The 23,442-nt window shown below is 37.6% G+C and overlaps 1 protein-coding gene across 3 annotated transcripts in view; it reads left to right on the top strand.

Annotated features, from left to right (window-relative positions):
* The window catches only part of CNTN5 (contactin 5), a 1,172,720-nt gene that overhangs the window by 1,137 nt on the left and 1,148,141 nt on the right, over positions 1-23,442 (top strand). The window lies entirely within an intron of this gene.

Raw genomic sequence — 23,442 nt, 5'->3', positions numbered from 1 at the left:
CTTCTCCTGAGCATAGAAATTGCCTAAACATATTTTATATAGTAGCATAATTTTATTGTGGCCCCTTAAAAGCAAAGTTTTCTAGTCTTTGCAAACTTTCAGAGATTTGCTGTGCCATTCTTGGTAATGTTTATCATTTTAAAAACTATTAGAGAGCGCTTTCTCTGACTGGTATGTTCTTATTATTTTTAATAAAGTGACTAAAACCTCAACCCTTTGAGTTAGTTGAAATCTTCGCACTGGCTTTGATGTGTTTTGAGTCAGACCCTGAGGTAGCAACTCTGCAAATAAATTCACTGTTCATTGCAAACCAAAAGGTGAGGTGGACACTATACAATTAAAATTTGGGTGATAGCTTACAATTAATGATAGTGCAATTAATTATTATTAAATTATAATAGAACTCCTCTACAAGTACTTATGAGTATCTGTATTAATGCTAAATGAGTTCATCATGATTAATATTATTACAGTGAATACCAGAGGACTTAGTAAAAATTAGGTCATTATTTTTAAGTGTTACCAAAATGTGTCTAGAAATTGGTCAATATTTCATACTCATTCCTGTCTTTTATGTGGGGTGGGTTTTTTTTGCCTTTACTATGACTATCTGGAGAGAAGTGAACAAACTTTCAGTTTCTGTTTTGCAGCTTGAAAGGGATAGTTTAAAAAACATACTGGACAACTAAATGTGAAGAAGAGAGGATTGAAAAGTGACTAAAGATTATTCCAAATATATATAGTTTATATACCATCACTGTGTGTGACAATTTAAATATATGGATAAACAAAGAGATAATAGTCAAGAGGGCAAAGTCTTAGAGGTAAACAGATATCAAGAAAGGATGGTGAAACATTAACAATATTTTTAAAGTATAAAGCTTTTAATGCAAGGCAAACAGGGGAAATACAGTAATCAATCTACTGTTCTTTTTATCTATATACAGCAGACTAAGAGTAACTTAAGTATAGGAAACAAGTGAGAAGATAGCTATAGATGAGCTGGAGGACAAGAAGGAACATTTTGGTTTTGATATTCAGAAGCTTGGGATAATATATCCTGGAGGGAGATGTTAGGTTGACTTTTACTAAAGCAGATGAAGAAAGAGCAAAATCAGAAATATGAAAAATCAGGCTGGGCAAATATATTCCATAAATATGGAAGGATGCTGTTCTGAAAAGAAGGATTGTAGCAATGATGTCTCAATATTTAAGATAAGATCAAGGAAATAATTATGGTTTCAGCTATTAGGATGGTGGTAGATGCATCAGTAAGAGAAAAGGCAACTTTAAGAAATGTATAACTTAGTAAAAGATTGTCTGCACAAATTTACTAAAGGAAGGTCATGACTGGCAATTTTGCTTGAGTTCTGTGAATAATTTGCTGACATGGTAGACTATTGGGGAATCAGTGTGTATGATTTATGTGGGTTTTGGAAAACGTCTAGTTTTGTACTTCGCACAATATTGATCTGCAAAGTAAATTTTGGGGACAAAAAGTATTGGAATAGATTGAAAACTGACTTAGAGAAAGGGACCAGAGGGTGTCAGTAAAGGGTAAAGAGCTCTGGATGAAAGAGTAGGTGAAAAGTGTGATGCTGTGTGTGACAGTACAAAGTCCACTTCTTTTTCTTTCTTTCATGTAGGCTGATATGTGTGAAAGAGAGACATATAGCCAACAATATGAAAAACATGATGTGGGAGTCTACTCCCATTGAAGAGAATCAACAAACAGAAAGTTATCTGCTCATCTTAGTCATCAGAACAGTTGTTGTAAATGGCTAATGCTGGTCCCTCTTCAAGGCACCCTAGCAAAGTATTAAAAATAAACACTGTGAGCAAGCGCTGAGGCAACTGAGATGATTTGTTTAGTGACTTTGCAGAATAGTTCTCTTGAATGTTGTTGTCTTTCTGTATCCAGCCTGCAGATTTAAAAATACTGAATAGTTTGCTTTCTCCATATGTTTCTACTAACAGCTTGCACATAACACTTTCTGTCAGCTTCAGAACCTCTTAGATCATTTGAGGAGTCTTGTTTATTTTAAAATACTGAACAATAAGCTGCCATGCAGGATATACTGATGCCCTCATTCGTGGCAGTGGATGTACAGTAGGACACTAGATTGCTCTTACTTGCTGATAGGAGGTCCGGACCTCCCCCCACATGTCCTTTCTGTACAGTTTCTATGCTCCTTTGTTAGGGGCTGCTCCAATATATATTATCAACTTCTTAGCACTTTACAACAGGAAAAGAGTCTGGTAGGAAGTGGTGGAGTCCCTACAGAGTTTTATTTTCTGAGCATTTCTGATCAATAATTCTGCATTAGACGCTAGTACACTTTTAAAAAATAATGAAATTCTTAAATCTCCACAAGGTGAATACATTTGGTTTTGAGTTTTAAAATTTTAAAAGTTTAAACATACACAAAGTAGATTTGATTCTCTGTCTTTTAAGAGGAATGGCTAGCAGAAGTATTTTCTTTCATAGATAGAAATAAATATGTGATCTACTTGTTTTTCTTAAGAGTTTCTTAGACGATTTATGAATGTATCCAAAATGTATATGAATAATAACAAATAGTAGTTTCTGTTTCTGTACTGCTTTCTAAAAGGATTTCAGGAAGATTGTATTTCTGCAAGCCAGGAATCAAGCGTTAGAGTAATGACTAGATGTAAAATAGGGAATAAAGTATTAGATTTTTTGTAAACTGTAAGGTTAATAATATATCTGAGTTACTGTCCATGCTAGAGTGAATGTCCTTAACCATCCTTGGCCAAAACTTGATCTTGAAGTGTGATCCACCCCTGGCCAGCCTCTGCGTTTGTGTAATGCCCTCCGAAAGGGCAACAGTGTTAAGGACTATATGTGCATTTATAACCATTAGCCTTTGTGTTAATATTTGTTCCCTTGCATGCACCCAAGACCAGCTCTATAAGCTTTAGTGTTTGGAAATACTGACTCATTTCCAGTCTTATCACCAAAAGATAGAAACATATCACCTTATCCTCCTCCCCACTGCTTTTGGCCATTTCTTAGAAAAAAACTACTTATGTTTTTTCTTTCTTCAAAGGGGGATTTTATGAGAGAGCTAGGGATCTTAAGTGAAATCATGGCCACCACTAACCCATTAGCTTCTTTCCTTTTGAGAATACTCTGCCGCGGCAGAACGTACTGGAGATTGGACTTGATGACCTGTGTAGTGCCTTATAGCTCTATGCTCCTGTGCTCTTAAAGAGCTTAAAAGTAATCATTTGAACATCCCAAAGAGTCCTACCTGCTGGGATGGGGTTCAGAATGAGAATCAGGCTATGATAAAATCCACATTGGAAATAGTCTCTTTCTCTGTGCTGCTCTGCCCCTCTCTCCCACACACGCACTGGTCTAACAACACTGAGAGTTTTGTGTAAAACTACACTGTGTTAGCACATCCTTCTTCCCTACTCAGTAGGCTTCCTATCAAGGTCAAGCAGCTTTCTGTACTCCTTGCTGAAATTTCTTGGGAGGACATCAATGATAGCATGAATCAAAGAGACGACTTGTAGAGGCATAAGATGCCACTTCTGGAGGCATAAGAGAAGGCTACTGATACGTCCACATACAAAAGGAGCAGCATTAAAGTCCATTGTTTCTAGCAGCAAGTCTGCAGCTTGCTATGGATGTAACACCTAAACCATGAATCACTTTGGCAAACAGTGTATATCCGTCCCAGACATATAATATAGGCATACCATTCTTCTAGACTTTTCCCTTTATCAAACAGCATTTCATCCGTAAAGATTGAATTAAAGCTTTTTTATTATTATTGTTTGCTTTGTGGTCTTTATGAAGTTCACTATGTATTTTATACTTCATGTCTAACTTAGCTGGAAAATATTTAGGTGCTACAACAATGCTATGGTCTCAAAAACCATAGACCAGCGATTGTCAGCCAGGGTGCCATGGCATCCTTGGGTACCCTGAAATCGTTTTAAGGGTGTTGCACAATGTTAGCAATGTTAGGTGTACACATATGATTCACAACATAAATGCTGAGATTCCAAATAGAAATCCATAGTGGTAAAAATATTCTGCCCTGTTGTGATCTTTGAGCGCAGCAGAAGAATTGCTCTACTGTATTTTTGTAGTAAAAAAAAATGAGTAAAAAATAAATCTGGCATTTCCCATGGGATCCCTCAAGTCTCACATGGGGTGCCTCAGGTCTAAAAAGGTATAAAACCACTCTCCTAGACAGATAGACAAGTATATAAATGTGTTTGTGGTCTGTTGTATTGAAAGACGCTAATCTAATAGAATGAACACAGATAACTTGCCCATCTCCATCAAAAATGCTCTTGGAAAGCCACAGTTCCATGTTTGGGTTTGAAATACAGTTAAAAACAATCTAGAATGTTGTATTTGCTGCAGCTCTATTTTCTGGAATATATTTTCCCAAGAGAGCAGTGATATAGTCACCTAAGAAGTAAGCGGTAGTATCCTTTAGATTATGTACCACTTCATGCCATCTTCAGCGTTATTGTTCTAGTAGAATCATACTGCTTTATCATGATTCCAGTACTCTGCTGCAAGCAGGAGGATTGCAAATTTATCCTTAAGTTTTGTTTTCTTACCCTTTTTATTTATAGATAGAACAAAAGTAACTCTTATAATGGGGTGTTTTCAAACTGTCTGAAACTAGGAAGTACTGAAAATTTCGTCAGTCCCCATTCTTATGGGAACTGCAATATCTCTAGACCACGGTAATGTTATATTTAAAATAAGTTTTTTAATATCTCTCCAGATAAATCTTCCAAACTTTTTAAAATTCTTCACTTGATCCCTTTTATTCCACAATAGAGATATCTTTTGCTACCACCTGGAATATCAAAAGTGCATTGTTAACTTTTTGGGCTCAATTCATACACATAATAAACTTGGCATCTAATACAGGATGTGTAATTTTACAGTTTGGAAAAAAATTCCAGACACAATTTTGTATCAGCAGCCTAAGTTATTCTTTATAGACAGATAATGAACTGTGTCTTTAAATTAGGGATTTTGCTATTTATTCAATTTTAATTATACATTTAAATTTGTATCCATAACTTATCTACAACTAGAAATCACAGTTGCAGAAAGAGAGAGATAATGTTAACATTTCACCTCTAACTCCCTAAATCCCATCAGAATTAGAAGCCAAATTACTACGAGAGAGGTTTATTTCACAAGTTCTCACGCAGATTCCCACTCTCAACTTCCATTCTTCTTGTTGTTGTGGAAACTAGGCTTCTTAGTCATGGACCAGAACTTCATTGTGCTAGGGGCTATAAACACAACCAAAAGGTGGTCTCTGCCCTCAAGAACTTTCTGTCCAACCCAGAAGATCTTCCCCTTCCTCTAGTATTTCTCTCATCCTAAAAGTCTTCATGCCTAAAGAAGAGAGCTGTCATTGCCATCATCATATTTCATGAAGTTCCCCCAAACCAACAATGGAGACAAATTTTGTGATATTGTAATATATATTTATCATATATGAATTAACTGAAATCCACTGTGACATAGTGTTAAGCCAAACACACAATGCTATAACCCAAGAATAAATAGTTCAAAGTTACTTTGACATCATACCTTTAAAAAAAATCTCATAGGAATAAACACACAAGTGTTAGAGAGGCTTTTTGTATATGATTCCATTAAAAGACAGATTTTCCTTCTTAAAACATGTGATTGCTCAAAAAAAGAGGTAGAAGAATCAAATAATTGAGATCTCTCCTAGACTGATGGGATTTTGTAACATTTGCACTTCTGGGGTGAGACAAGCACTTGATTTTTCAGCCTCATGCCTCACAATATGCTCAAAATGTTTCACTGCAGTTTAACATATGCATTGCCATGTATTTTTGTTTACATAAAACTCAGTACAGGGAACCTGGGAATAAAGCTTATGACTACTCTGATGTCATAAGTTGCTTTTGATGTGTGTGCTTTGTAGCTCACAAATACCTTTGTAGCATTTTTTGTTTGTTCTTTGGGGGAGCAAGCTGGACATTGGCCAGAAATAGCTTCATTCTGCAGAGGGCCTAATATGAACTGGCTTGATAAGAGGTACAGCTAGAAAGCAAGAAATCAGATGATAGGTGAGAATAATATATTAAAAGAGCCCTTGTCATACAAAGAAATATGTAACGTGATGGAGGCAGAAAACATGGTCTTCATTGAAAATGTCAGTGCACTTGTTCTCATCTTGTATTTCATTGAACAACACAACTGATTGATTACCAGGAGCCAACTGTTTACTTCCCTTATCAGTCACCTCCAGTCTGAGTCATTCTGATAGGCACAGTCCAGTGTTTGTGGCTTCACAATATCTGTCTGTCAAGGAAATTTGGATGTCATCAGCAATGGATTAAGACATTACTGAATGAATCTGGTAGAAGAATACTTGCACAAAATATAGGTTAATAAACAATAATACGAAAGATATATGCAGGGAAAGCATAGAATGACTCAGATGAATTTATAATAATATAATATTTCTTATATTTTGTGAAAAGTAATTAAAAAATATGTCAAATCTGAATTAAGCAATCACCCATGGAACAAGCCAGCACTGCTTCCTAAGAAAAGTAGTCTTTCAGTAAAAAATGTAGGGAACATGGCACAAATTTTACTTGGGGCTCAGTTGCCTAGGCATGCTATATACATGATAGTGCCATTATGTCAATAGGAATTCTGCATGTGGAAAGCACCTAAAGATTGGACTTTCAAAGGTAAAAAGTTACCTGTTCCAAATAGTTATTTCTGAAGAATGTTACTATATGTCTGTGAGATATAGCTAATGCTTTCTTTTTGTCAATGTATGCAGGAAATTTTCTTTTTACAGGAGTAAATCTTCTGTTGTTAGCACATTCAGTGAACTAGAAACAATAGTTTGTGTAAAGAAATGTGAGTGCAAATCTGTTTACAAAGCAAAATGAAAACAAAACAAAGTGAAATTAAGAAGTGCATAAGCCTATACAGAAAGCTTATTTCTAAAGAAGGATCAGGAGATGAAGGGGATGGTGAGAACGAAACTATTTCTGTGGTCATAGTCTGACACAATATCAGTTGCTTTAAATGTTAACTTTAGACACTCCATGAAAAATAAAAAATGGTGTATCAAGTCAGTGTGAATAGAAGAAATATGCTCAGCTGCACAGGTATTAACGTTTGGTAGAAAAGCCCTCTAATTAAACAATTTTGCAGCAGTTCTTGATAAATTATTGAAGGTTACTGAAAACATGCTAACAGCTTTTATATGCAGCTTTGTTGGTAATTGATTCGAAATGAGAGGAGAAAACTTCTGAAAATATTACTTTTACGATATTACTTCATATTTTGACTGTTAGCAACCAATCTGAGCACAGCTTAAGCAGCTTAGTGGACCCCAAGTGTTTCCCTACCATCTACCTGTAGGTGGTATAATAAGATCTGAAATATTTTGTTGCTGGAAAAAACAGATAGTAAATAGCAATAAGTTATGAAGTTTATTTCTGATTCTTGAATCTTTTTTATTAAAATAAATTTCTAATAGCACAAAAGAATCGGAGAGCAACTTTTACCCCATCTCGAGCCTGATCCTGTACGTGCTGAAATCAGTGTAATCGTGACACTTGCAATAGCTTTAAAAAATCTCCAGGATCAAGCACACTAAGTGGACTTAGAACTATTCTGCTTTCCTGTAGCATACAAATGTAGTATGTGAGTTTAAATATCCTGTAAACTTATTTATAAAGAAAGGGTCAGATTCAATTGCCCTTAATCAAGCAAATCACTCATTAATAGTACTATTGAAGTCAATGAAAACTTCAGAAGATTAAGAGCAATAATAAAACTGAGCCAATAGTATATGATTTTTTTTTTTGTTCTGACCTGTTTAGTTTGTATTTTGAATTTTGATTGTTTGTTGCTAGACTACAGGTGGATTTTTGACTTTAATAGTCTTTTTTTCTTTTTAAATGAGCATAAGTTTTAGTGATATTCGCCTTTTGGTTTAAACTACACGTGAAGTTGTTCATATATCTACTAACATCTCTTCTTAATCTGTGTGTTTAATTTGCCTGTGTTGTAATTTGGATTTTACTGCCAATATACACAAAAGTGGGGGATATGCACAAAGTGAGAAAGGTAAGTATAGATACCATAAACTGGTATCACTACCACCCACCAATGTACCAACTAAATATATTTTGCAAATGCAGTAAATCCAGGTTTAGAGGCACATTATAAAAGTTCTCTAGCAATCCAATGATTATCAACCTAGACTGGGCTAAAGAAAAAAAACCATAAAACTTTTTTTTATGTAAAATTCACATTGCATTTAATAAGCTTGGAAAGGAAAAACAAAACAAAGCTAAAAATAAAAAAATCTCACAACTGCTTGAGTTAAAGAGCCATGCTCTACAACGAGAAACTGTAATAACATCCATACTCAGTGGATGAAGCACAGAGGATAGCCAAATAGCACAAATGGACCGCTTGGATGCATTGGGTCTGTCAGCATAATGCGAAGCAACAGGTTTTTCCGCCTTTTAGAGTTAGCCCTTTAAATTTAACAAAAGCAACTGGGTTAAGCTGTTTTGCAGATGGCAAGTGTTGGTTGTAGCCCTCTTGTCCAGTTTGAAAATATCTGTTATACTTTCTTCCAGTTTTCATTTTTGATTGTCAGGGAGACAGTCTGTTCTCAGGCTTGTTATAATTGTGAACAAGCTCATGTGGCCCCTAATTCAGAGGAGCTTAAAACATCCAGCTTTAAGTTTAGAGTGCCATAAGCAGGTGAAACTTCATTGAAGTCAATGTTACATTCACTGGTGTTAATGTGGCTTCCAACCTGGAAATTACCTACTCCTGTCAACTCAGATTCTACTAGGAAACATGTTTTGCCAATGACATTGACAGAAATTCTGGATGGATTTTAAATTTGCTACAAAATGGATTCTGGCAATGGTAGTGACAAGCAGAGCTGTACAAAATTACCCATTTTTGTTCTGTAAATGTCCATCTGCAGCAATGATGATTTTCTGCCTAAATATTTTATTCTTTTGTGAATGTGCAAAAATGTGTATTTTCCCCCTGCTGTTTCTGCTGACATAGAAAACTTTTTCATACAGCTTTATAATTAGGCTTCAGTGTCCTGTGGTTGTATGTAGTGGCATAGTATGCCTTAGAATTCTGCAGCACTCAAAAGTTTCAGTTTACAGGCAGTTATACTTGTTTCTTCCCTGCTCCTTCCTTCAGTCTCCATAGATTCACACCCCTAAACTTAAAACAATGCTGAGTCAAAACTGCTGAGTTGCATCTTAATTTGGGAAAGACTCTCAACCCATATGAAACTTAGAATTCCATGTGGTTGCAGTCCCAAGCCATAAATCAGCATGGATTTATTGAAAAGGCATGGGAAGCTTTTGAGAAAACTGGGCAGATAAACATTTATACTGAAATTCCTGACCCAGGCTTTAGTTTTTGTGACAAGAATGTCATGAAGTCATAGCAGTCTCATTGCATGGTTCCTTTAAGTCACTTTTCACTGTTGATGGGAAATTTTATAATGATTTTCTCTGTCATGGATATCCTATTTTCCCAGTTATGACCAGTGCAATAGGAAGGATATTCGTATTAAGAAAAAAAAAAAGTAGTATGTAGGCTATTACACATTGTTGGGATGCAAGTCTTGTCAAATTCAAGTATTTTCTTTATGATCAGTTTCAAATAAATGTATTACTTAACATTTTACTTTAGAGACAGTGCCTCTTTGTGTTTGTTGTTTTCTATCCTTACTTACTCTGATTTTTTTTTAGCCTGACCTCAAAGAACATGAAACCAGTAAAATTGGTTGTGTCTTCTAAAGACTGTTGATGTTTCATATCTGAAAGGTCATGACTTTTAAGTCAGTGTTTGGACTCTCCAGAAGTGTCCACTATTACAGTTTCTTTAACCTTGTACTGATTCTTTCGGGGCAGGGGGTGGGGGGGAGGGGGGACGGAGGAGAGAGAGAGAACCAGCTTCTTTTATCTTAGGGTTTAAAAAATTACCCTTATCTTTAGCACTCTTACCAGGAGACCAATAAAATGTCCTGTCTTTGGTTCATTTATAGATGTTTAATTAATAATGTAGATATCTGAGTCTTCCTGCTTTGACTACAATAATTAGTACAGAGTAAACAAACACTTTATGCTTCACATTATGAATGGTATGGTGCCACTTTAAATATTTAATGTTTTGATCTGAGTGGCCAATCAATTCTATCAGGTTGCAGGGTTACATCTACAATATGGATAACAAAGCTGAGATGATTAGCAATGGTATATTCATTTAACTGTTTCAAAGCTAGAGTGGGTGCGGAAGATGTGAGATATGAGTGGAAGATATTAAAGGACAAAAGAAATGAGTGCTTGAAAATGTAGAAGAAAATGGAAAGAATAGGTGGAGAAAAGCAGACAGGAGAGGGAGCTGATAGAAAGCAGTTTAATGTAGCCTGATGATTAAATGATTAAATAAATATTCATATCAGTATATACTTTTGAGTAAATAGCTCAGCCAGTTTTAAATCTCATGCAATGGCTTCTTTGATTGCTTTGTACATTTTAAAAAGAGAAGTCTTGAAGAAATGGCATTGTGAACTCTCTATTTTGTAACGATGTCCTCCTGAAAATTAAAATATGAGCTCTCATACAGAAATTAATGAAAGGAAAAGGATTGAAATCCCCGTTCAAGAAAACCATATAATTGTGGGTTTAAGTCTACTCTTGTTCTAGACAGCACTTAAACTGCAGCCTAACTTTAAGTAGCATTGATTATATTCAGCATGTGCATAAATGCTGCCCCGGACAGGGAATTTTTTCCTTAATTGCGGATTTAAGGATGAGTTTCCTCCTTATGCTGACTTTGCATATTTTAGGGGTCTTGAGAAGACTGAGTGACTTTCAAACTTGTATTAAATTTTACTGGTTTATTTTTAGAAGTTAAAAAAGCTAAAAAAATGGCCTTTTCCTATGAAACAGAGAATTACAGCCCACTTGAAAGCAAAAATTGCATAGGCATAATTGAGGATGGTATTTGCCTTGCAAACTCTTTATTACTATTGATCATATTTGATTTGGACAGAATTGAGCTTGGTTTCCACATTTCAGGTTGAGTTTTCAGGGTTGACAATTAGAAAAATTCTTTCTATTTGAAAAAAATGACTGTAAACAATTTGGACGTCACTGGCCATGTCTACACGAGACACTGGCTGCACAGTTGTTACTGCACAGTCATTTAGTACTGTATAAACAAGGACTAAATGACTGCTCAGTATCCTACATTACTGCACAGTAGTGCTGACAAATGGCTCTTTGATGATGCTGTCTGTTCAGTAGCCAGAGACTACTGTGCAGTAGCATTGCATCATGGTTTCTGCCACATGACACTACTGTGCAGTAGTCTTAGGCTACTGTGCCATCAGCATCTTGTGTAGATGTGGCGCTTTGAAACTATTAGCATGGAACTCTAGCAACTCATTTGTACATAGCTGATTTTCACAGTAAAACTGGACTTTGATTTCAGTTTGTCAATAATCTTATTTATTTCAATTAATGTTTTCTATTTTTTAAAGTGTTCAAGTCAACGGTCATCTGAAAAACAGGATATCTACTGGAAATGGTCTTCTAAATGGTCCTCTGGCTTTGTTTGGGGATCTACCTGAATATTCCAGGGGAACATAAGCAATTGAATTTATGCAGCAAGCTGTTGGGGATTTGAGACTGCTTTAGCATTCCTCTGTGATGGCAATAAGAAGGAGCCACATCTCTTGTACAGCCTCTGCTGTGCGATTTTAGGACAAGAGCTTGGAATGACTGATTATTTTTTGCAAAAAATGAAGATTTGGCAATGGCAAAACCTTTCTGAGTATATTGATTGTACCATTTTTGTTCTCGGGGAAGAAAATCCCTCAAAAAAAAAAAAAATGAAGTGCCCAGTTTTGACTTTTTTCCCGGAAGAAATATTTGAATTTTTTAAAATTTGTAACAATTTTGTTTTAAAACACATTTTTTAAATTATACGGAAAACAAACAAGAAAAGTCGTTATAGATATGAAAGTTTGATTTTTTGCTAAAATGAATTGTTTCTATGGACTTCAAATGACTTTTTCTAAAATGTTGATCCACTGAAAATTTTTAATGCTTTGTTTGATTTTCAAGATTGACAATAAACAAAACCCGTACACCCCTTTTTTTTTTAATTTATGGCCACTGTTTCTCTATAATCATGGATGAAATATATACATCACATCATGCTCCCTACTGTGGAAACAGCAGCAGGTCTGCTACATTGGAGGGCTTCTTCTATATCCTCTCTGGGTGAATTTAACCTTAGGAAGATACTTTTTTAACAATGTATCCATTGCACAGGGAGTCATTCTGATTGATGTTAACCCTAGCTTGGCCAATAAAGCTGTATATATTAAATTAAAAAAAAAAGAAAATGGGATGTGTTCTTGGCTCTAACCTGAGTGGGTAGGAGAGGAATTGAATTTTCACAATACGGGAAAATTTTGCTGTTTGACTTTTATTTTATTGCTCATTTTAGTGTAAACAGTCATATGTTGCCATGTGGTCACATGCATGTTGTTTTGACACAGAAACTGTTCTGTTACAGTAGTGACATTTTATTCTGGGACACATTTGGAAAACAGACAGTTCTATTTAGATTTGGGAAGTGCTATATAGCAAAAGTGAGAGGCAAAGATTTTGTGGGTGATATATTTTATTGTACTGACTGCGTGGTTGGGATAAATTTAGACAAGCTTTTGAATGCAGGGCATTCTTTATCAAAAATCCTTGCCCCTCACATGATTTCTGGACCATCACAGCTATGACATCACTTCAACACTACTGTATAGTTAATTTGAGAGTTGAGGTTTCCATGAGATCAAATTTGCAAATACTTTACAATGGAAATTAGATGTTTTCCCTTAACTCTCTTATGTTGAAACTAGGCTTGTATAATTCAGGCAGTATTAAAACAAATTAAAGGGAACGCTTCCTCACACAGCATGTAGTCAGCCTGAGGAATGTACTCATATAGTTCATAGTCTTTATTTTTAAAAGGGTTTGATAATTTTATGACCAATAATAGCATTTTAGTTATGCATGCTACGCTAAGGATAATTGGATTTCCTGTTTCACAGCATCAGCCGATCACTATAGGGGCAGGAAGGGATTTTTACACACGCACACGTGCTGGAACACACACATATATGACTTCCTTACCTCCCCCATTTAATCTTTGAACATTTGTAGACTGAATTTTCTTATCTCCCTTTGAATCGGTTGCATGGCTCTGAATAGTTAAGGATGATATCTACATAATAGCAAGAGACTGGCTAGATAACTGTAGTAATTAAAATGTATGCACAGCATAGGAAAACTGTGGGCAATGTGTCCATTTCACAAATGTCAGCAATCTCTGGACCCAGCTGCAGGAAGAAAACAATGTGTCAAAACATCAGCTCTTAATATCTGCAAAGCTTTGGGGAATAGAAAAAGCTATACAAGCCCAGGCCAGTAACAGAGTGCCAGATGTTGGCCTCAGCTTCAGTCACTAAAATGTGATTGCCAGTTTAGTTAATACATCTTTCATCCTCCCATAATGGTCACTTGAGAAATCAACGCAAATAATGGAAAACCATTGCACTGCTGCTACTTCTTATGTCTCTGTCCCTCTTATCAGAATTTTAGTGAAAATTAAAAGTGAATTTTAAAACTCCAAAAATAATTGTAGTGTAGTCGTACTGAAAGAACACCCAGCTCAAGTGTGCAAAGGAATAATGCTGGTTTAATTGTTTGCTCCCATATTAGGTATTTTTATAGCAGGCTCTACAGTGGAATCTAATGATGAGGCAAAGCGGGGAGGAATTAAGAGACTGTTTTGTTTTGCTTTTTTTTGTTTTGATGATGAGCTAGGCACTGAGGCGTCAAGAGTGAGGTGCTTTTGTAGATGTGTAGAAGCAGAAATTTCAGGCAGGTAAGGTCACAAACTGCCATGCCTGTGGAATTTAAGCAGGTTCAGGGTTAGGCAGCAGCTGAGCAGGAATTTCCTGGATTGCAAATTTGACTTTAGGCAGCTAAATTCCACCTAAGTTTCACTGTAGACACCTAAGTCACTTCTGGATTCAGTCCTAGCCAGCCTCTCCAAAAGCATATATGATACCCTGAAAAGAAAATCCTGTATTTTCTCACATATATTGTACCCTGTAGTATAACAGCCTTCTTTCACGTTTTAATTTTTGGAAGGTCCAAAGAAGGAAAAAAAAAAATTATTTTAGAGTAAGTAACTAGGGTCTGGGCTCACTGGACCTGGGGCCTTGCACCGGGTTCAAGACTGCGCACCAGCTCTGAAATCATGTGCTGTATCCAGAGTTGTGCTCCCGGTCTGATTGTGAACTGACCCCACACAGCAGCTCAATCCAGCCCACGGTGCCATGTCATGCAGCTGATGGGTTTCCCAGGGGTCCAGAAATTTGGGAGCCAGGGAGTGATTGCCATGACTCGCAGAGTCACAATAATTACTGGTGCCATGCCCCCGTTGCCAAATTTTGGAACCTCTGGAGATCTATATTTCTTGCATATAGTGCTCAGTCCAGTTTCTCTCAGCTGGTTTTGGGGGAAAACATTTGTGTTTTATGTGAGAAAATGCAGTAAATTCAGCCGGCTTTTAAATCACACAGTTACACTTCGAAACTTTATAGTACGTGTGGAATTTTCTTGATTTAATTTGTGTTGATAGAGTGGAATATCCAGTGCATAGGGGAGGAGAGAGGCAAAGTCATAGTAACAGGTAAAGACATTATTCACAGATCTGTCCATGTTCTAATATCTATATAAAATAGGTAGTCTCAGCAGAGAAGGGAAGTTAGTACTGAAAATGTTCATATGTACATGTATGCAATCCAGACAGAAGCTTTTTGTACAGGTTTGCTTCACTTTATGGTGTACATGCGTTTTGGGAAAACGGCGCATAACTCATATTTGCATAAAGGGAACCCACTTTATAATGTAACAAACAGGGATATGTTCCAAGACCAGGACTGTACTGACCCCCAGACTCATGAATGCCACGTGCCCCTGGAGACTGGGGAGGGCTTGGTGGTGGGAGCTTGACAGTGGCAAGCGGGGAGCTCCTGCAGTTGGCTGCAGTGCTGTCAGTGGTGAGACGATGAGCGCCGACCAGCAATTGGCGACCACTCTCAGATACTGCCAGCAATGTCGGTGGCGCCTTTTCCCAGGGGGTGCACCTCCATGCTCAGGGGGTGCACGTGCACCTGCATGCACCCCCTACACATCGCTAAAGCCCAGACCCATTATAACGACTTTTACAAGACAATTTTGATACCAACAGCAGACAGTACACACAAGCACAGGGCATTATCGTACTGGGGATGGCATTGGCAACTACAGAAACACATGTTGCAGACAACGAGCGAGGAGCACAGCTCCACACAGGAAACTATATTTTGGTGCACGTCACTCCCACAATACACCGCACAAAGCAGCTGACTGGGGGCTTCTACCCCACTGATCACATAAGTGAATTTACTTTGCGTATAACAAATTTTTGGTATAAAAAGGTTATCACATAAGAGCGAATTGGTACATACAGAACCCGCATAAAGCGAGGGAAACCTGTACTGGTTAAAAAAAAAATATTTTTTTTTCTTTGAAAAGGACACTTAAAATGGGAGGACCCTTGATTTTTAAAGATATTTTGGGATTTTTGGTAGATTTTTCTACCCTGAAAAAAGTATTGAAAATTGATATTAAAATTTTTCTCAAACTCCCCTCCTTCCTAAAAACAATGTTCAGTACTAGTTGAGACAATCTGTTTCTACTTTGTTTTTTAAAGTAAAATCTGCAAAATTAAAGATGAGTCAGTTCTGATGTTTTGAAATTTATAACGAGTAATTTATTTTGAACAAATATGGATCACCTGGTTCTTCTAAGCAGTCAGTCCTGTACCTTTTAGGAACACCAAATTCACTTTAAAACAAGTAAAGAAAAAAATATCAAAGCCTATAGTTGTATCCTCTAATTATTAGCACTCTGCTTCTGGCTGGGGAAACATTTCCCTTCCTCCATCGCTAGCTGGGACATAGCCTGTAACCAGGAAGGGGGATTCGGTTCTTCCCTCCCTAGGCTTTGTGGCCAGCAACAATTTGAAAATTACAGTATGAGAGAGAGGGAGGGAGGGAAAAATTCCCTCCCTAGCTCCCTGTTGCCCTGTGGCTGTGTGTTGCTATGTCAAAATACACACGCACACATTACATACATGCACACACTTGCCAATCGATGCACAATCAAGCGACATCTGTAAATCAAAACTCTTCCCCCCTCCAGCCTAGTCTGTTTGCAATGTGTTTATTTAGAAGCAAATGTACATGGGCATGTTAAATATCTAATATTAAATACCTAATTATTATTATTATTCACTACCACTTGACCATGAACGGCATTGTTTATTAAACCACTGTGTAGAGACAGTGAAGACCAGTGAAAACCAAAGAACACACACACAAAAAATATCTGATGATCTTAGTTGAAATATTGTAAGTAGTCAATGCTACCTATTACATCAAGTCATGATTGACAACAATTGTGTTGCTGTCATGAAGACAATAATTGTGATGTTGTCATGTAGAGATGGATTAGTATTGCTTGGGTGGGATCCCCGTGCCAAGGCTTGGGGGCTGCAACCACTCCATCCTATGTTATTTTAATACACTTAGGATTTCATGGCCACTAATGTCCTTTACCAGCCTTCCTTCACATTTCAGTAAGCTCTGATTATATCTTTCCCAAACATAACTGGAAAATTAAAGCCAAGGCTTATCCTTCTGATGACAATATGTCCCTATCATGAAGTGGACAATTTGCTCAGAATTATAATTGTACTATGAATTAAATTAAGAATTTCAAATAATTTCAAATTGGCAATCTATATTCCTACATTTAACAATATTAGAGTAATTAGAAATCACTATGTCTAGGATCAGGAGGGTTACATTTAAGCAGACTGAAAACAGGAGGAAGGCAGAAGACCTGTAATTATAAGAGAGTCATATAATATGTATTTTATATTAATGGGGAAAAAATGGGTAGACTGGCACTAGAACTTTTGATTACAGATGGTGAAATTATTAAACAGAAAGAAGTAGTTTAATTATATGCCAAGAGAAAACTAAGTAAAATTTGGAGGTACAAATTTTCAAATGCTCACTCATATGAGGAATTACCCACAGAAAAATATAGGATGAGCTGTGCAATTTGTTTGGGACAAAGCCTTTTAGTCCTTGTGTAGATGCATGGTAAGTGGGAGCATAAAAAGCCCCACCATGTTCTGTGCAATGGTCAGGCAAAATTAGGAGGAGCTGCTTCCAAATGGTGGGAAGAAGTTCAGAGTAGCTGACTTCTTTCTCCTAAATAGTAGCTTTTTGAACTGGTCAGCCATGCTAGAGGGGGAATATTTGGTCCCCTGCCATGAGATGTGCAAGCTTATTCCTAGGAATCACCTTTACACAGATCTGAAAACTGTCATAGGACAACGTGTTTACTCGATTAGATTAGTTCTCACACCCTATGAATAGTTGTTATTTCAGTAAAAAAAATTCTATCCTGACTTGGAAAAAGTTTAAAAAAAAATCTAAACACAAAAAAAATTCAGGCCACTTATTGGTTTGATTTTACACTTTTTTTTTTTAATTAGCATACACTATGAAATGGAAAAAAAAGCCATTTTGAATAGAAAAGCTTGATGTTATATTGAATGCACCAAATTGGAATATTTCCACAATTTTAAGGTTTTTTTTTTTAAATGAATCGAGAAATTCAAGACAAACTCTTTTATCCAAGAAGTTTTTTGCTTTTGATGAATCAGCATTTCTTACAAAAAGATTTTGTTAAAAAATCCTCAATCAGGTCTAATATTGATTTTAAGGCAGCTGACAGTAAAGAAGAGATGGTTGGAAAGGAATGGCTATGGAGGAAATGGAGTGAAAAATACAAATCTCTGTAAAACTGAAAAATTAAATCAGATGCATAGTATCAAAAACCAATGGCAGTATCAGCCATAGGGTAACCCAGGGAAAATTACATGTTCAGATTTTTTTTTTTGACTGCAGTTATACAAAAATTAATCCAGACAGACACATTATATTTAATGCTTTACAAAAACAGTACATTCAAGAAGGCATCTGGGAAAGGAAGAGGCATTCAGCATACTGAAAGAAGCTAAGATAGTTGGAGAACATAGGATCAGAGACTATACAAGAGGAGAAAAAGATGAACAGGACCATCCTTAGCATTAATTGGGGGAAAAGGAAAGGTCAGAGACATATATTCTTAAAAAGGAAATGAATATAGCTGTGTGCTTGTCAACATCCTCTGTACACTTTGAGCATTCTTTATTCCACCTAATTCATTCACTCAAAAATGAGTTGCATGGAATTAGACATGAATGGATGTAAACTGGAAAAGTTAAGCAGTAGTTTGATAGTTACCAAAAGTCCAGTCCCATGTCAATGAAAAGTAGAAGGAGATAAAAGAATGTATCTCAGATTATGTGGGAAATATCCAAGCAAGGAGAATGTGAAATTCTGTTGACTTTTCACATTGATGAAATCATATGAGATGTAAAAGTCAGAAAATTTGGGCTTTCCAAGTTAAGGGCTCAGTTTTCTCTAAATCATATATGGGAGCAAACAATGAGGAAAGGTACAAGAAATATTGCCATGGAGTGTCAAGCATGTTTCAAAGTCCTGGTCTTTATCTCTTTGTATGGCTTGGTAGAATTAGACACTTCAAAATGAATAAAAGGAGCATGGAGGAGATGAGTACATTGCCTAAATAAATTGCATGTCTTCAGCTATAGATACGACAGTTCATTTAATGTCAGTGTGTTTCATTTTGAATGAATCCAATAGGGAGATCTGTTATGTGTATGTGCCTACTCTTTGAAAGCTTCATAGTTTTGTTTTCTGTGTATTGTTTTTTATTATTATTATTTTGGAGGTAGCAACCATTTTGTGAAGAAGTGATGCTGCAGTGGGTCACTGGTCAGGGAGACATTGTGTTCCTTCTGGAGATTCCACTGGTGTGTATGTGTGGGTGGAAGGTGGGGAGGGGGGAGAGATTTGGAGGTTGTTTTGTTTCCTGTCGTTTGATTGCTTGCTGTTCTCTCAATCTGAAATAAAGGTCATTCAGAGTGAAAATATATATTTGTTCTTTGTCCATGAAAAACATAATTAAATTACTAGTACTTTAAAAGATTGGTTTTAGATCCTGTTAAGCAGATTTTTATTTATATTGATGAATTACTTTGACATCTGTTTACTATCTAAAATATTGCTGCTATCATCTAATGACCAGACATTCTGGCTCCATTCACCAAAAGTGTCATTCAATAGCTTTGCTTTAGCACTAAATGTTACATTACAGAGAATGATGGAGTGTTATGAATTTAATAATTTTTAATTAATTTCTATAATGTCGAGACTGAACATTACATAGCAGGGGTTCTAGTAATAATTAAACATTGAGCATTATCTGCAAAGCAACAAAAACAATTAGAAATGTGGGTGTTTAAAAGGTTTAAGAAGTGAAGCTGAATCTATAGTTTTACAGATTCATTCCATGAATAGATAACATTTTAGTTCATTTCAAAATACACCAGAATGATTTCAGCAGAAGATGATTGTTTCTCAGGTTTTCCATTTAATTTGCAAATGCTCTAATTCAGAACACCCTGCTTCTTGTCTGACGGAGAAAAAAAAATCTATTTAATTCAGTGGAAGCAGTGCCTGTGATAGATCTGACATAAATGAGTGCCCAGTAATGCTAGATGCTGCTCCAGTATAAGGTGCTGAGTACCCTTAGATTCTATTGGTGGCACAGTAACTGGATCAGATCTTAATTGAGGACTTCAGTATTTGGACCAAAGGGGCTTTAACTAAGAGGAATAATAATAATGATGCTGATTATACTAATAATGAATGTATTAATAGACAATATAGCAATGGTCACTAGTTAAGGAGTATCTTTTGAATCTAGGTTTTGTAGAGCCTCTTTCCTATTATAGAGGCAGACTTTAGACCTTTGTTCAGACCTGGTTTGCCTTGTCCTCTATAGAAAGGGGCCAAAAGTTATCATCTGCAACCATAGTTCTGTCCTCATTTTCCTTCCAGTAGGGTCAATTAAATGGATCAGTACATACATAGTAGATGAGAGAAAGGAGGCCGAAAAAAAGGACAAGGCAGTGTCCTGAACATTTCAGAACTACTTGTTTGAACATGCTGTGAGGGAGCTGGAGGAGAATCAAACAGGTCTAGAAAGCTGGAGGGATATGGCCATGTGTTGTTTGGGAGATTTCTACAGATTCACTCCTGCTTCTGCCACAGGGAGACAGTAAAAACCCAGACACCAAGGAGCTTCTTCTGGAGCAAGACTGTCTGAATGGGGGTCCAGCTGAGCCCATTGGTTCCCACCCAGCCACCAGTGTTCTCCCCTCCCAACTCTGTTCCTGCTGCAGAAGCTGGGTTCTTTGGGCTCCCTCACTATCCTCTGGTTTCTGTTTCCTACCCCCTTTCCTTGGGGTGATGTGACACACTGGGAGGAGGCTGGGGTGCCCAAGTTGTGTGACCTGCAGGAGGGTAGGGTGCCTTTGCTTTGTATACTGCATACAACAAAGGCAGGAGCCAAGCTGTCCAGACTACAGGCAGGCAGTGCACATGGTTGGTAGGGGTGGACAATGCTGAACAGGCAGCAGAAGGGAGCCAGGCTGCCCACAAAGCCAGGCGGAGAAGGGGAGCCAGACTGTCTGTGAGGAGACATGGGAGGGGGCACACATGGTAGGGAAGGAGGAGTATTCTAATCTGTCCATACAACAGGTGAGTACCTGGGAGGAGCCCCTGTGCAATGAGCAGCCCCCAAAACTTTGGCCTGTGCCTTGTCTGGCTCCTGGGACTGTGGCTGGCACTGCATGTGGCCCTTGGCTGCCCAGAAGTTGGACACCCTTGTTATAGAGAGGAGGCCATTTCCATTGGATAGTAAATGAAGGTTGTGATTTTTGTAATTGAGAAGCCCTGAGCTTAAAAACTGTAGCCTCAATTTGTTCTAAATCATTAGTGACATTAAAGTAAAACTATAAAAAATTGACCAACTGACTGGGGATTTAGCACTTTTTATATTAAAAGTATCATTTTAGCAAGTACAAATGAGGGTGCTGAATGCCTTAATGAAGCTTGGCTAGAGCCTATAGTTAGATTTCTAAATTCATGTTTAGATACCAAAAATAAGTGGCCTGACTTTCTGGGATCCTGAGCCACCTGCAGCTCCCATTGACTTCGATTGAGTTTTAAAAAATGAGCCAGCAATACGTGAAAGGAGACTGGCTGAGCCAATATCTAAAATTCCTACTTATTGTATTACTGGCAATTTTATTACAGCATTTTAACTTGCATACAGCATGATAGTGTTTTATGGTAGGACACAGTGCTTCAGAATGTGTCCTTATAGCCACATTTTATTGCTGTAACGATATATAGCGGATATGAAAAAAACAAGATAATGGTCAGTTAAATTCAGATATGAGCACCTGAGAGAGATATACTTATCCTAAGTAAACAATTTGCTTTTGAAAAGCAATGCTGAAAGGTCAGAATCCTGAATATGGAAAAAACATGCAGAGGGGCATGGACCATGCCTAATTTTTCTTCAGACAGACCTATTCAATGTGTACTTCTCCATCTGTACACATCTAGATGCATCCTATTCCTTGAGTCACTGAAGTATTTCTCATCAAATTTCACTCTCTCATTTGTGCTATCAAACCATTCCTTAAGGTTAAATTCATTCCACAGCATAGTCTATCCAGTACTTAAGTCAGCAATCTTTTATGTTATCTTTATTCTGGTTTCTCTGGGAGTTTTGTTTGAATAAAGATGTTGTATAGGCCCCTGTAAAGACTTGTTTTAAGACTAAAATATGAAACAAAATTGCACTATATGGTTGATCTGTGACCATTCGGTATTTCCCTGAACACTGAAGTTTGAAGATTTCACATGGAGGTGGAAAAGAGAGCCCTCTGATCCCTCCAAACTCTTCTGGACCCTAACCTTGTGGACCCCCCATGGATCCTGCCTGGTCCCCCTGATCTCCCTAAGGTCTCTGCCTGTCTCCTTGATGCCCCCAACTACCCCCAAAGCCCACTTCTCACCCCAGTCCACCCAAGCCTCCCCCCCCACTAGCCTCCCCAACCTGACTTACCTTAGATTAGATGGCTTTTTTTTAACTTGATCTAACCTCCCCAATAACCTCCTTGAATGTCTGTAGGCAGACAAGGTTCCTTGGGTGAATTTGATATCTTTTATTAGACCAACCCAAATGGTTGGAGAATAGTTATTAAGCAAGCTTTCGTGTTCAAAAACCCTTCGTCAGGCTAAGGAAGCTGCAGCAGTTGCTGCATGCTCTTTCTGGATGGAATGTATGCACCCACTGTGTAGACAATCTCTAGGTCTCAGTTTCACTGCTTGTAAAATGGAGATGATGCTTATCTATTGGTAGGTGAGAGCAAAGTCCTGTTCATGTATGTATGACAGAGCTCTTAGATGGAAACTGCATTCACTGTGGCTAGGTACAGACATTACACATAAATGGGTTTAAGCGACCATCAGAAACTTAAATCAAAATCTGGTTTAAATCTAAAACAGAACAGATGTTCAGTGCATATAAACCAGTTTGAAAATGGCTGAAACCAGTTTGAGATAAACCTGGTTGAGTGTAGTATCAGACTTAACTGATTTGGGTCAAACTGGTTTATGCAATGTCAGTCCCACACCCCTTGCTGGTTTCAGATAAACCAGACACCCCCAGCATCCCGGCATGTTCTCTGGGATGGGCGGGGCTCTCCGCTCCACAATACAGCTGGCCCCGCCCCATTCCTCCCTGGCTGCAGCTCTGGCAGAGACTTCCAGGTTGCTCCCTCCCACCCTGCTCGCCCCTCCTTGTTAAGTAGGAATTCCCCCCCTCTGCTCTGCCTTTCTGAGAGGTGTTTGCATACAGGTGGGCCTTGATTTACGTGGTGGTTATGTTCTTGAACAAACACCATGCAAATAGAAATCGCATAAAAAGATAAGGGTCTATGGGAAATAAGGGTTTAGGTTCCAGAAGTGGCCAGTAATTTGGCCGATAAATGCCTGTGCATGTGCACAGCTGTAGTGCAACACGTAGGCAGTGAGGAGCAGAGCTGGGCAGCTTGGACAGCTGAGTGCAGCTGGTACATCTGGTGCAGTGCGGGGGGGGGAAGGGAAAGAGTATGGGGGGCAGATCAACACCCGTCGCGGTGAGGGAGGAGTGGGGCAGAGGCACACACTGCCCTGCTGGGGTGAGTTGTGCATG

This window comes from Alligator mississippiensis, chromosome 1 (assembly GCF_030867095.1).
Source record: "Alligator mississippiensis isolate rAllMis1 chromosome 1, rAllMis1, whole genome shotgun sequence".
NCBI lineage: Eukaryota > Metazoa > Chordata > Crocodylia > Alligatoridae > Alligator > Alligator mississippiensis.
This window is presented reverse-complemented; position numbering and strand designations above follow the sequence as displayed.